Raw genomic sequence first — 13,046 nt, 5'->3', positions numbered from 1 at the left:
TTATATGTAGTCCTAACTGTGGATGCTAACACATCAAATTATACAGGAATTTTCTGTTAGAATTGACACAACATTACAGATGAAGTCGAAATATCAAACCTATTAAAATACAATAGCTTGCAGGCAAAGTTCCTTCACACTCATTCTTCACAATGGCGAGAAGATTCACTGATTGGCTGACACCACTGAAAACTTCTCACAGTAACTGGCCACAAAGGCACAGCTACTCAGAAAAATGCTGCACCATCAGCTCACTATCTGTCTGGTAACCGAGATTATTCACTGTAATGATTCCTCCCCAGGAACAATAATGACAGAATGGCTTAGAAAAGCAGTATAGCAGTGTGGCATTAACTATGTACGACAAACCAGCTGCGTAAAGCAATCTACAAAAAAAGAGAATCTGAATCATGAGTGAAAAAAAATCTTCTTTGAATAAAATCTCTCATTCTTTCTTGGCTTTACATCAGTGAAGAGCATGTACAGAATACATTTCCTGTAGATTCAATTAGAAAAGATTACATTTTAAGGGACACAAATCCGATGACATTCAGGCCTGCTGATTTCACAGATGTCCAATGTCCCTTTATTTGACGGAACAGACGCAACGGAAAAGGTCATCCGTGGCGACTGACTGAGATAGGAGCCGGATGACAAACGCTGTCAGCGCTGATGAGAGACGTCTAACATTCATGCGGACCACCTGTGTGGTGTACAGCGAAACTGAAATCAAAGCCAAAAGACGAAACGATATCTTGTGAACTTTCACATTTCGATCTTGTCACTGAATATCAAGTGTTACTGTATATCTCTGGGCACACATAGTGTAGGAGGGTGTCAATGTACTGGCAATGAATTAAATGAGTACTGAGCAATCATATAGACTGGCCGAATGAAAAGGGAAGGCAAGAGAGAACTTTTGCAGGTTACCCAGCAACCAAAAAATGTGCCAAAGTGAAACCAGCCAAGATTGTAATCCTATTAGACTTTAAGAAGCCCAGGTGAGGACAGAGTACATCTTGGTTCTTAGTTACCTACTGTATGTGGCAATGTGAAGGGGAGCTCTCGATTACTGTCAGATGAGAAGGGAAGGCCATGTATCAAGTTAAACTATGTGGGTCACTTGAATGGATGCTGGATCCTCCCACGTTGACATAAGACACCACTGCTAGAAACTCATCTAAGTGTTTTTTTTTCTTTGCCCTGAAGCTCTACAGTGAAGTTTTCATTGAAAAGTAAAAGGCTCTAACTCATTATTCAGTGGGTGTCTGGCACCAGCACTGCAGTCCTATCCAATATCCATACCATAGGAATTACAGTTTGGCTCTTTTCCTTGTTCTTTGAGCTATGTATATAATATTAAATGCAGGTGCAAAAATACATTGATTACACCGTTTGCCAAAACCACTCATTCTACCTGAAAAATCACGGAATAAAGAGCAGAGAGTTTCCTGCGCAAATACTTGCACCTTTATTTCATTAGCTCTAACCATCAATTGCAAAAAGCACTTCATTGCTCAGACAGCGTGCAATTTAATAAGGTCTTGATGATCGTTTTAAACCAAGCAGCAAGTGCAGTTTTTTAGTTTGACTCATTTTGCCATGAAAATTTGAAGCAAGTCAGAAGAGGATGGGAAAGTAAAGCAAGGTTTCTTAGCAACCTAATTCTTGATCTTCAGTTCAGCATGCAGTGCAGAGAGTTAAGTCTCTCCACCGTGTTGACCTCTGAAAGGTACCCACAGGCTCTGAGTACAAAGATAAGTCATTATATCTGCACAACTGATTAAACAGAACACTTACGGTGGTTCAGTGTTCGTAAACACATCTTCTCGAACACAGGTGCTTCAATTCCAACATGATGTGACTCACACTGTGTTGTATGACCCCACGTTTGATTTCCTTGGTAATCCTGTTGTAAGCCAGTGCAAGAGCAATGTGGTATGAATATGCATCTGTGCACACGCGTCTGTGTCAAATGTGATCTATGAGGCAGGGTTAAATCCAAGAATCTGACCGTCAAACTGTTTTCCTTGGTTAGCTCCACCTGATCAATTCACTAGCTGTGCTTCCTGTACCATTGTGTGGTATCAGCTATGTGTACTACAGGCGGTGAATGGAAAACACCTTTTCTCAGGAATAAAGTCAACACAATTATCTCACACGCTATTGTTTCGCCAGTTAAAAGTTCCAAGCGGCTGGACCAGTGGCCGGTTTCTGCCCTTTCACTGTGGCCAGGAGGTTCGATCGAAATTTATCTAAGAGAAGAAAGTGATATTGTTACTGTGTCTGGCCTCCTTCAGATTGAAAGAAAGATAAGAAGAGGGCGAGGGGGGAATAGAGAATAGACTCAGGTCCAGGTTATTTAAATTCCTCCTTTGTGTGTGGTGGGGCTGAGAGTCAGCAGCGCATGAGCGAAAGAGTGGCCAAAGATAGTGAGAGAGCGAGGCTGCGCTGACAGCTGAGGCGGGCGCTTTTTCAAAATATTTAGCCTAATCCAGATCAAAGCAAACCTGCACTTTCTGAACCGTTCATGTGCAATCCCCTCTCATTCTAATCTGTGTGCTTGTGATGACATCGACCTGTACAACAGATAATAAAAGTGTCATATACCTTGGATGCGAAGTAAAGGTTTTGAAAAAAAGAGCAGCAGGACATGATACAGAGAATCTGAATGACCTCTGAACTCAACCTGCAACTGCCTCCAGATGGCAATTTTTCTCGTGAAGACCCATAGACTCAAAAACGGCTTCACACGCTGTGAACCGCAGAATAAATGCGCACTGTTGCGAACACACATACGCTTGCATAGAAACACAGAGCTGCTACAGATGGTCAACATCTCTTTGTTTGCCGTGACAGATGAGCCTATGAACACATAGCACAGCTTATGAGCCCAAAGGGAAAGGAGTCTTTCCTGGGCTTCTCCAGTACATATGCTAAAGGCAAGACTGGAGAAATATCACATACATCCCCCTCAGAGAAACATTCACTTCCCATTTAATCCCACAATGTTTTTTTTTTTTCAGGAAAACAGTTTTACTAAACTATATATCTAGAACAGCATTCGTAACTTACACCTATTTTTTGTTGGAGCTGTGTTCTGTTTCTTACCTTGTTTGCTTGAAACGCCTCAGGACAAAAGAAATTCCCTTTAGACACCTTTACTCTATGCTCACTTCAATTCTCAGCATTGCTCTATAGGAACACAAGCTATAGTAAAAGCACTCGCGCACAAAATCTGGCCAGCGTTAAGACTGATCTGCTGGGGTAGAATCCAAAATGAGGCCCATCCACACAGCCTGCATGCCAAGTCAAATAGCTCTCCCCTCTCGCCTCTCTGCAGGAACCAGAGAGGGAGGCAGTAAGTGTTGGACACCATTTAGACACCGCTCTCAGATAAAGGAATGCTGCTCTGATGCATGACCTATTTTTTTCCCTCCTTTTCTCTCACTCTGCTGGCTGAAGTCAGAAAAGAGGATCTTCTTCTGCTTGCATTGCAGGGTGCCTCAAACAGCCATCTAACTCTCTAGTAATTTTCAAAGGTGCTTGTTTGAAAGCAAAGCTTTGTCCAACATAAAGCACAGCATTTTTGGAGTAGACGAGGCAGTGGAATGACAAGATGCTGATGCTTATACATTTGCTTGAAGTACATATCTGGTGACTGTCTTTCTTATATAAGCTGTGGACAATTCCACATACAACAGTTACTACTGAGGTCAAGAATTGTACAGAGGAAATTGTGGATCCTGAGCAACATGTGGAACCTTCCATATTCATACACGCTGCCAATTCCTCACAGACCCAAGGACTCGTATCCTGCAATTTCTGATCTAGTCGATAGAAGACAGATGTTGAGATGTCATCTCAGCTTAACACATACAGAAATATGACAGGTCCCGTCCAACACTGTTTGAAAAGTGCAGTGTTGTGGGACAGTTTATAATGTGGTCGTAGAAATCTGCAATTCATTCTCGAAGTGCAAAAAGTGCAAAATAAGATAAGAGGTCCTGAAACAAAGAAATCTTGAAAAGGTGCGAAACATATGACCGTTTTGTGGAATGTGAAATATCAGCCTAGTGCTGTCTTTAGGATAAATGATGTGGATAAGGCTTAGACCCACCCAACACTTTCACAATAAAGCCAAGCTGGGCATGTCAATATTAATCAATATAACAAGCATGCTGACAAGAATGTGTCTACAGCAGACACTAATGTGACCCAAAGGGGCTCCTAAAGAGGGGCTAGCAGCCCCACAGCCATGTTGCTGGTGTGTGTGTGTTTTGCGCCACGCACCTCCTAATGGATGGGTCAGTTCACTCTTCATAGAGCTCCCTAGCTAATGCTGCCTCTCCAGGCTGTGGTATCAGATTTCCCAAAGCTATCCACAAAGTGAAGCTCTCTAAGACTAGCTCTGTGCAGCACCCCCCACACACACCACACACAGTCTACCTGTAAACCACACACTGAAGTACACCCAAGGGCCTCATTCAGTTCACTACCTGTACTCTCACTAACACTTGCAGGAAAGTGAGAGTTTAACTAAGGGAGTAACCAAGAGCCTACTCTCTTTCTGGCTTTCACTTTCACACGGACCTTAAGCTTACTAAGAAATCCCCTAGTTTCTCTGTCTCAAACGGATCATACTTGAGAGTTAAGAGCATTATACTTAAGAAAACAGAGAATCAAATGAGACAGATACCAAAACATTCATTTTTATGCCATTTCAAGCGGCATACACTGCTAACAACTGAATCGTTGCATTCTTTCAAAAGCCTTAAAACAACCCACAACTCGCCAGCCTGTCATTTGTACCTCTTTAATCTGACGTATAGCGCAAGGCATGTTCACTTACTGCCAAACATACTCCACAACTAGTTGCTCAGGTTTAAGCAGTCCTACTACAGGGCTGGCAAAGGCAGAGTCATAAACGTGCACTGCATCAGTGTGTAACTTATGAGTTACGGTAAACATCAATGAAAATTAATCAATAATTCTAAACTCTTTAAGAGCAAGTCTTGATAAGTCTAGCATAATTACACGCACATTTTAAATGTTACCTTTTCTTCAAAAAAACAGCATTATTGAAATGTAATGTTTAATCAGCAGGATTTGTTACATTCAAAAGGCCTGCAACAAGTTTTAAAACAGTACATATGAGCATTCTATTTACATGGCACAAGTGCAGCGGTTATCCATATACATACATACATCATCTAAACCACTTATCCTTCTGGGTCACGGTGGGGTGCTGGAGCCTATCCCAGCTGTCATTGGACGGAAGGCAGGATACACCCTGGACAGGTCGCCAGTCCATCGCGGGGCAGACAGACAGACATACACAATCACACACACATTCACACCTAGGGGCAATTTAGCAAGTCCAATCAGCCTGACTGCATGTTTTTGGACCGTGGGAGGAAACCGGAGTACCTGGAGGAAACCCACGCAGACACAGGGAAATGACCCTGGTCGCCCGGCCGGGAATCGAACCCAGGCCATTTTTGCTGTGAGGCGACAGCGCTACCCACTGCGCCACTGTGCCGCACCGCGGTTATCCAGTTTTAATAAAAAAAAGTGCCAATGCTAAATTGTCAAACTTAGTCAAAATCTCACTAAACGACTGCTTTTCTGCCTCATCACTTATGCACAAAGTAAATGTACAGAAGAACTACAGGCTATTTATTCATAAAGCACAAATCATGAATATATTAAGCCTTATAATTAATTTTTTGCACTTGCCCATGTGAACATATCCGCAGCATTACAGGCGACTCTTGCTGTACAATGCCATGAATTCATTTCTTTACGGTGGTTTATTTTTCTTTACTGGAAAGCTGCTGCCCTGCAGCCTTATTACTCTTTCTCCTTTAGCAGAAGGAATACAGAAATAAAACATAGTGAAACACAGATCAGAGTAGGCCAATTATTACATCAAACATCACAACTGTAGACAATGCTTACAACACAGGCACTGGTTTAAAATAGGAGTGCTGATCCAGATCTAAGCCTTTCAATTTGTTTTGAATAAGGACAATAGAAAGTTGCTCTCAAATGAGCTGTCTAACTTCAATGGTGCTGATAAATATGAGTTGTTGTCTATGCTCACACATAAGCCGAGCGGTAAATCCTGACAGATGATAATACATGACTTCTCACACTCAATTTTGCCAGACGCAGAGTGCAACAGGTGTGCTAGAGGCTAGATAGCAATCTGGACAAGCTGACAAATGAAGGTAAATTCAGCAGTTTTTGCAGCGGCAGCAGCATCAACAAACAGAGAAGTGTTGTTGATGAGGTTCCTGTTTCTGCTATGCGGGCCCCTCACAGCGCTGGCAGGGTGGCGGTAATCTAAATGCTGTGATCTCCCACAGCCTTCATTATGGGATGTGACCTCCAGGCTCAGACCCCTCCTCATTTCTCACACCAGCCGCCTCTCCACAGGCATGAAGAGCCAAGGCCCATCCATTGGCCTTTATTGGCTGTTATGTGTGATTCATTTTAACAGCTGCTGACAGCTTTGGCACTGACTCTAGAAATTGCTCAAGAAATGTACACAGAGCTCAACAATGCTGGAGCGGTGTTGCAGTTTTAATTGCTTTCAAATCAAGTGATTTGTGTCTATTTTTCTTCTGGTTGTTTCCTTGAATGTGGTCGGTTTCTTCTAGCCTCTTTTCCTGGGTCACAGGTTAGTGATAAAAGTCACAATGGTATCTTAACAGCCTGCATGCAATCAATGGCAGCTGATATAGTTTGTTCATCCATTTAAAGGTCTAGTCAATATTTGAGGTACAGCATCTGCACATGCTCAAAACATCTCATTCATAAGTTTGCAGGAACCCAAAGAGACTTTTCAGGTCCAACACTGATGCTAGATGAGCAGTCAAAAAAAATGAAAGAGCTTGCTGCAAATTAATATGGCATGAGTTGTAACTAAGCAAGAGGAGAGGCATCACTGGAGGGGTACAGAGGAGCTTCAGTGGGACTTAAAAACTACAATGCTGGTGTCCTTAATCCTTTCATGGTGTTGTCTTATTATATATACACACACACACACACGCACACACGCACACACGCACACACAACTGCCCACTCAACATGCTGACACATACACTCACAATTCCCAACTTCAATGAGAGAAAACACCTCTAATGGAATACCGCAGTATGCTAAGTAAGGAAGAACTACAACAACAGCACAGTCCGTTCTGTGTTTGTATATAGAGGTATTCAGCGATAAAAATAGGCCTCTGGTATGAGTGGTGGCCTAAATATCAAAGGTGTAAAATAAAAGAAAGTGACGGGGCACACCATGGTTGCCAAACTCTCAACTCCTGGAATAAGTCCATTTAATTTCTGAAGCATAATGTTCAACAGGGAAAGACTTTTAAAAATGACTGTTGCTTCACCCAAGTGACCTATTTCATACTGAAAGCTGATTGAGGCTTCCTTCAATGACCAAAAGCTTTCCAACCGGCTCATGCTAAGACCATCTACTCCAATGAACATGAGTGTATTTCCCTAAATATAGCTTCAGCTGAGAGACGAGTAGACATAAGGGTTTGTTTATAAAAACAGCTAAATGCAGAGAAGATGGATATGCTGAGAGAGAGAGAGTTAACCATTCACTACCCTCCTTCACCACAAATCAAACACTAGTCCATCCACAGCCCTTTCCTTTCAGAGCTCATTATTTTTCTCTACATGGAGAAAAGTGACTCCATTCCCGCAAAGGCTTTTGATTTTCTGCCAACTCTCTCATCATCCATTTAAATGCACATTATCTACAGAGGTTATTACTTAAGATAATATTCCAAATGGTGGAAATGTATTAGACTGTCTGGCAAACTATTAGTCTGAGAGTGCTAAGTATCAATTAGCTATGTGTCTACCATTATCTGATTCAGTCCAAAATGACAAGTAAAAATACATGAGAAGTGATAAAATTCTATTAGTAAGTGATGTTACATTTGTATTTTCTGGTGAAATTATCTGCTGTGAAATATTTAGTCATTTCTTTAACCAACAGACTCCTTGTTCTGAAAAATACTATGAAGAAAGAAAAAACAGCACTACTGAAATTTCAGAGCAATCTGCACCCTTCCTGGCTCTCCATACACTAATGGAAGACTTAACGCTTAGGGGTCTTTATGGTGTGGTGTTTTACTCGGAAACGTTTAAGCTTTGTGCTGCTGAAAATAGTCTGTCACATGCTACATTACTGCAAAAAAGATAATCCCAACGGGGACACAGAGTCAAACATAACACTCATAGTTCACTCACGTGTAAATTAAACAGGAGACAACAGCGGCTCTTCCAATGCCAACCTAAGGCACACCTTAAGCGCATATGCATGGCTCTGAGAGAATAAAAAAAAACACCAAACTTAACCAAACACAGCTTCCATATTTATGTCAGTTTCTCTAAACATTCAGGCACACTTAAGTCACCACATCAACTCCAACAAATGTGTGTCTTCTTCCCACTTGTTAACCACTCTGCCTCACAATGGCGGAAAAGAAGCCAGGGAACTGAGAGCCAGAAGAGCAACAGGGAGGAAAACCATCAAGCTTGGCCACAAAGCAGTACTGAGTTTTAGAGCTCTTAATAAGTGTGAAGTGTGGCTACATAAAACAGCCTCTCAGTTCTCTATTCCAATAAGGGCTGGTTTATGTATTATATTCCTGAGCATTCCCAGTGCTCTCTGGTTTAGTTGTGTCTGTATGAGTGTGTGTGGGTCCACAGGGAGGGTGGAGGGGGGCTATCTCAACAGCCCAGATCACAGCTCAAGGCGTCCACTGGTTCTCATCAACATGGAAACCACAGCCATGCCGGAACAACTGCCCAACAGCGGCCAGAGGAAAAGAAGCTTTTAGAGGCTCGCTACAAATGAAATGAGGATTTCTAGAATCTTGGAACTGCAACAGGGAAGGTTGAGGAGAAGAAGATCTTGGATACAAACAGCGCAAAGCAAGCCCCCCGACGAGTCTGTGTTTTTGCGCATGAGCGTGTTATCTCAACAGGCCCAGGGCGACGGTGGCTGGTGCTTATTGGTGATCAAACTGCACACTGATAAATTCTGTCCTGTTTCACAGGACAGCGGCTGGGCTTATCAGCGACAAAGCTGCACTGCCCTCCGCAAACGTTTCAAACTATTTCAAAGTTCAGCCCCAGCGCCTGCCATTATGCATTCCCCCTCCGCCGCTAACGCAGCCATGGAGCAAGGTTAGCGAGGCTTCTTTGCTGCTTGGCAATGAATTATGTAACAGGTCACACATTAAAAGAGAGGTAGCACTTCTGGTGCTAAAAACAGCAATTATGTTCAAACAGATAAGTACAGAGATCGGCAGTGCTAAAATACAGAGCTAGATGCTGTGTATCAACTTAACTGAGCTCATCTGACCCGCTGTCTCTGGAGTCCACCTCTGCTTATGACAGCCGGCGCTGAATAAAAACGTTGTTTATACAGAGAGAAACAACAACACGAGAGTGTGTAACCTCTGCCCTGACCGCTGCTGTTTTCTACACACCATCCCAGCCAGCCCTGGAAACTTACCCTAATTGGCGAGGCTGCAAATTAGCAATAAAGGAAAACGCAGTTTATTAAAAAAACATAAATCTAAACATGAGGTTTGTTATGTTTTCTGCCTTGATAAAGCATCTGGCTAGGTTTTGCTGCTAGGGTTAGCAAGGGCTAAGGCAGCTATACCTGTGTACTAATACATATTTATCTGTTAAACTAGGGCTGGATATTGTTCAAATGTTTCATTACTGCTACCAATACAGGCACAATGACTTCAATACCAATTACTTTTTTTATACCTTCTTGAAAATTACAAAGCAAAAGTGGGCGTGGCTTAAAACAGAAGTGCTGAATTGGGTATATTCACTGAACTAATTCAGTATTTAATGAGAGAATTTTTTGTTAGTCAGTTCCATAAAAGTACTGAATATTGATACTCAACCCTACTTACAACAGAGTACAAAGATCCTCTGCTGAAGACGACTGATTTGGATATTCTGTACAAATTACAAGTTAAAAAATACATAATAAACTCTTGAAACTTAATTGGCTGCAGCACTTATTATTTTGCAGCTCATTATTTTCCACTCAGCTTCATTTATGTACGCTTGATGATATCAGAATGAAATGTACAGATCAACGCCAAGTGGAAGACAAAAACACTAGTACAGCCAATATTGTGATATATTATTTTTTTATTAACAATGTATTCATACCAGATAAAACATATATGGCACAGTAAAGAGTCTATAAATGTATATAAAGGCCTTGGATTGAACTACTGGGTTTTATCACAACAGTCTTATCCAGGTCTCATATTTCAGTGTCCTTTCTGTGTACAATACCAAACTCACTCAACAAAGGCGTGAAATGCTTTGCTAGGTCAGGACTGATGAGATATTCTGAAAAGTAGGTCTACTGAAGCGAAGGTATAGATCTCTATCATTCTCTAAATCTGAAGAACACAGCCACAGAACACTGCTTTGTCTGAAAAGGAGTTTCTCTTTTAGGGCACTGTAAATCCCCAAAAATGAGCATATGACACAGTTACACGTTTCAGTTATTTTAGTATAAAAGCATAATGCCTCTCCTGTGTCTTAGACACAGACTGAATCCATTAAAGCTAGTGCTATAGACTACATAGTATTTAAAAATGTAGTGTCATTTAGCTGGCAATCCATTATGCAGAAGGCAAGCCACAAATGAACCATGTTTACATTGCAACAGAAGCCCATCCACGTCAGCTGGATGAACAGCAAGGCAACTTAGGTTACCCATCATGCTCTTCAGAGGGCTCTGACATCACAGCTGTGAGGACGGGGCTCAGGACATCCGCGGCACACTGCTTATATAACTGAACTCTTTTTCACATATCCACAGCGCTCAGCGCCACTGCCCCACATAGCACGAGCCGCGGTAAGGCAGGCTGCTGGGAGAGGGGCCAGGGGAGGTCACTTCCCCCATTAAAGCCCCACTTCCCCCCAATTACAGGTCAAGTCAGGCTACTGTCGGAACAAGCCTGCAACCCATCTCCCTGTCTCTAATGCCTGCCATCGGTGAACTCTAGTGACAATTCTACTATGACTGGAATAGGTGATCATACCTAGCAGGCAGCAGTGAATGTAAATATATTTCTTTTTGAAAAGATGATCAGCTACTATACGATTTGCATGTATTTTGCAACTGTTGCACATACCAGTTTGGTGGCTACTACTGTAGCTGCAGGATTAATACTGAGTACAGAACCTGAATGAACTCCAGCATACATTCCATGGGAAACAGACTACTTAATAAAATAGTACACAAATAAAAGTTGTTTTACAATATTTACAAGTTACAAGTTTTACAATATTTACAAACCACAAACAGGTTTGTGCTTTAGTTGTAATGAGAATTTTTTTTTTTAAAAGTACTTCTTCATCCACAGACAGCACAAAGTAACACATAATACATTCTAAGGAATCAATTCCGCAACAACATATTTATGTAAGACTTTGCTGTTTGCGTGTGTGTGTGTGTGTATCTGGACCAGCAAATCAGATACACTGTTAACTAAGCTTATCATACACTGTGAGCAAGGGAAAAGTCTAGGTTCTGTTTAATCCGAGTCTATAAGCATCAGTTTGTGTGGAGCTGGAACGCTTTTCACTATTTTCACAATGTTTCCACACTTACCTGTTCATGATCCACGTTCTTTAGCTACAGTACTCTCAAACAAGTTAGTGTTTAACTAATTCACAGGTCTCTGTGCATGTCCAGTGTAGCCTTAAATGAGTTTATGTTTGTGTTTGGCAATGTGAACACAAGCTAAAATAGCTTTAAATGAGTATTAAAGTCTGTTTGTGTATGTGGCCAGGTAAACAGACCGAAGTGACTAAAATGACTGCTAAGTTATACGTGCCAACGAGTGTTTATGTGGCACGTGAACTCAAGCTAAAACTCTCTAAAATACTCTGGTATGAGCTGAATAAGTGTTGTGTGTGGCAATGTGAACGCGGTATAGAAGTCCTCATATAAGGGGTAATGTACCAGCGTGAACTTGACCTAAAACGTCTGTAAATGAGCGCTGGTGCGTGTGGCAATGTGAACACTAGCTAAAAGGCTTGCTCGTACAGTTGTCCGTTTTATACTCGAGTTGGGCCTTTTTACACGCTGCCTGGCTGCAGACCCAGCAGGTCTCAAGCCGCCAGAGCAGCGTCGCCCAACTCAAATGCACATATTCAACCGCTTTAAGCTCCTAAACAGCTAGCAAACAAATTACTTGTTGTCCGAAGGAAGTGGACATTACCAGCGCTAGCTAGCTGCCTCGTCCCGCTAGCAGGCTGGCTAACTACAGTGAGCGCTGCTGCTGCTGCTGATCTGTCAAACCGCGCAGGCACTCTGGCGGCGCTCACTAGCTTTGAATGGTGGCTATAAAACCGCCCCAAAATCTGAAGCAAGCAAGGTAGGGTGTGCGTGGAGTGTGGAGGGAGAATTAGGAAACTCGGAGTCGACTCACCGTGTGAATCGGGTGTTTCCTCGCAAGGTCTTTTGAGGCAGAGGTCGGTGGTGGAAAGCCGTATCCAGTGCAAGTGTGGATGCCTCCCTCCAGCACACCGCGCAGAGTAGAGCAGAGAGAGGGAGCTAACTCGGGCTAACGCCTCAACATTAAACACGAAAATTTCGCGCAGCTCCTACTTTTGGCTCTCCAACGACTTCGCTCGGAGCTCGTTTTCCTCGGCGGGGTGCGAAAAGTGCTCGGGCTGCCACGACGGGGACATGAAAATCAGGAGAAACACACTCTCTCCCTCCCAAGTCGCTCCTCCCTTCGCCTCATGTACAGTAACGTTACAGCTCGGCCCCGTATAACAACAATGCAATAAAACCGTCTACTGCTCTCTACAGGACTGACACTGTAACAGGACTCTGGCTTGTGGAGACCACCAAAAAAGCAGCTCAAGCGTTCAGTTTTAGCTGCTGTTACATTTCGCGCATCAATGTCAAATCGCCTGTGTTGTTTTTGCACCTCTCAAGGGGGTAAGAAGCCT

General features: G+C 42.6%; 1 protein-coding gene across 1 annotated transcript in view; it reads right to left on the bottom strand.

The window, feature by feature from the left end:
• The window catches only part of thrab (thyroid hormone receptor alpha b), a 144,145-nt gene extending 131,305 nt beyond the window's left edge, over positions 1–12,840 (bottom strand). The window contains exon 1 of the mRNA XM_036572370.1: positions 12,518–12,840. The gene's annotated coding sequence lies outside the window, so the exon portion shown is untranslated. The remainder of the gene's footprint in view (positions 1–12,517) is intronic.
• Positions 12,841–13,046: the final 206 nt, after the last annotated feature.

Source organism: Colossoma macropomum, unplaced genomic scaffold (assembly GCF_904425465.1).
Source record: "Colossoma macropomum unplaced genomic scaffold, Colossoma_macropomum, whole genome shotgun sequence".
Classification (NCBI taxonomy): domain Eukaryota; kingdom Metazoa; phylum Chordata; class Actinopteri; order Characiformes; family Serrasalmidae; genus Colossoma; species Colossoma macropomum.
Note: the sequence above shows the minus strand (reverse complement) of the source record. Positions and strands in the feature narration are given on the sequence as shown.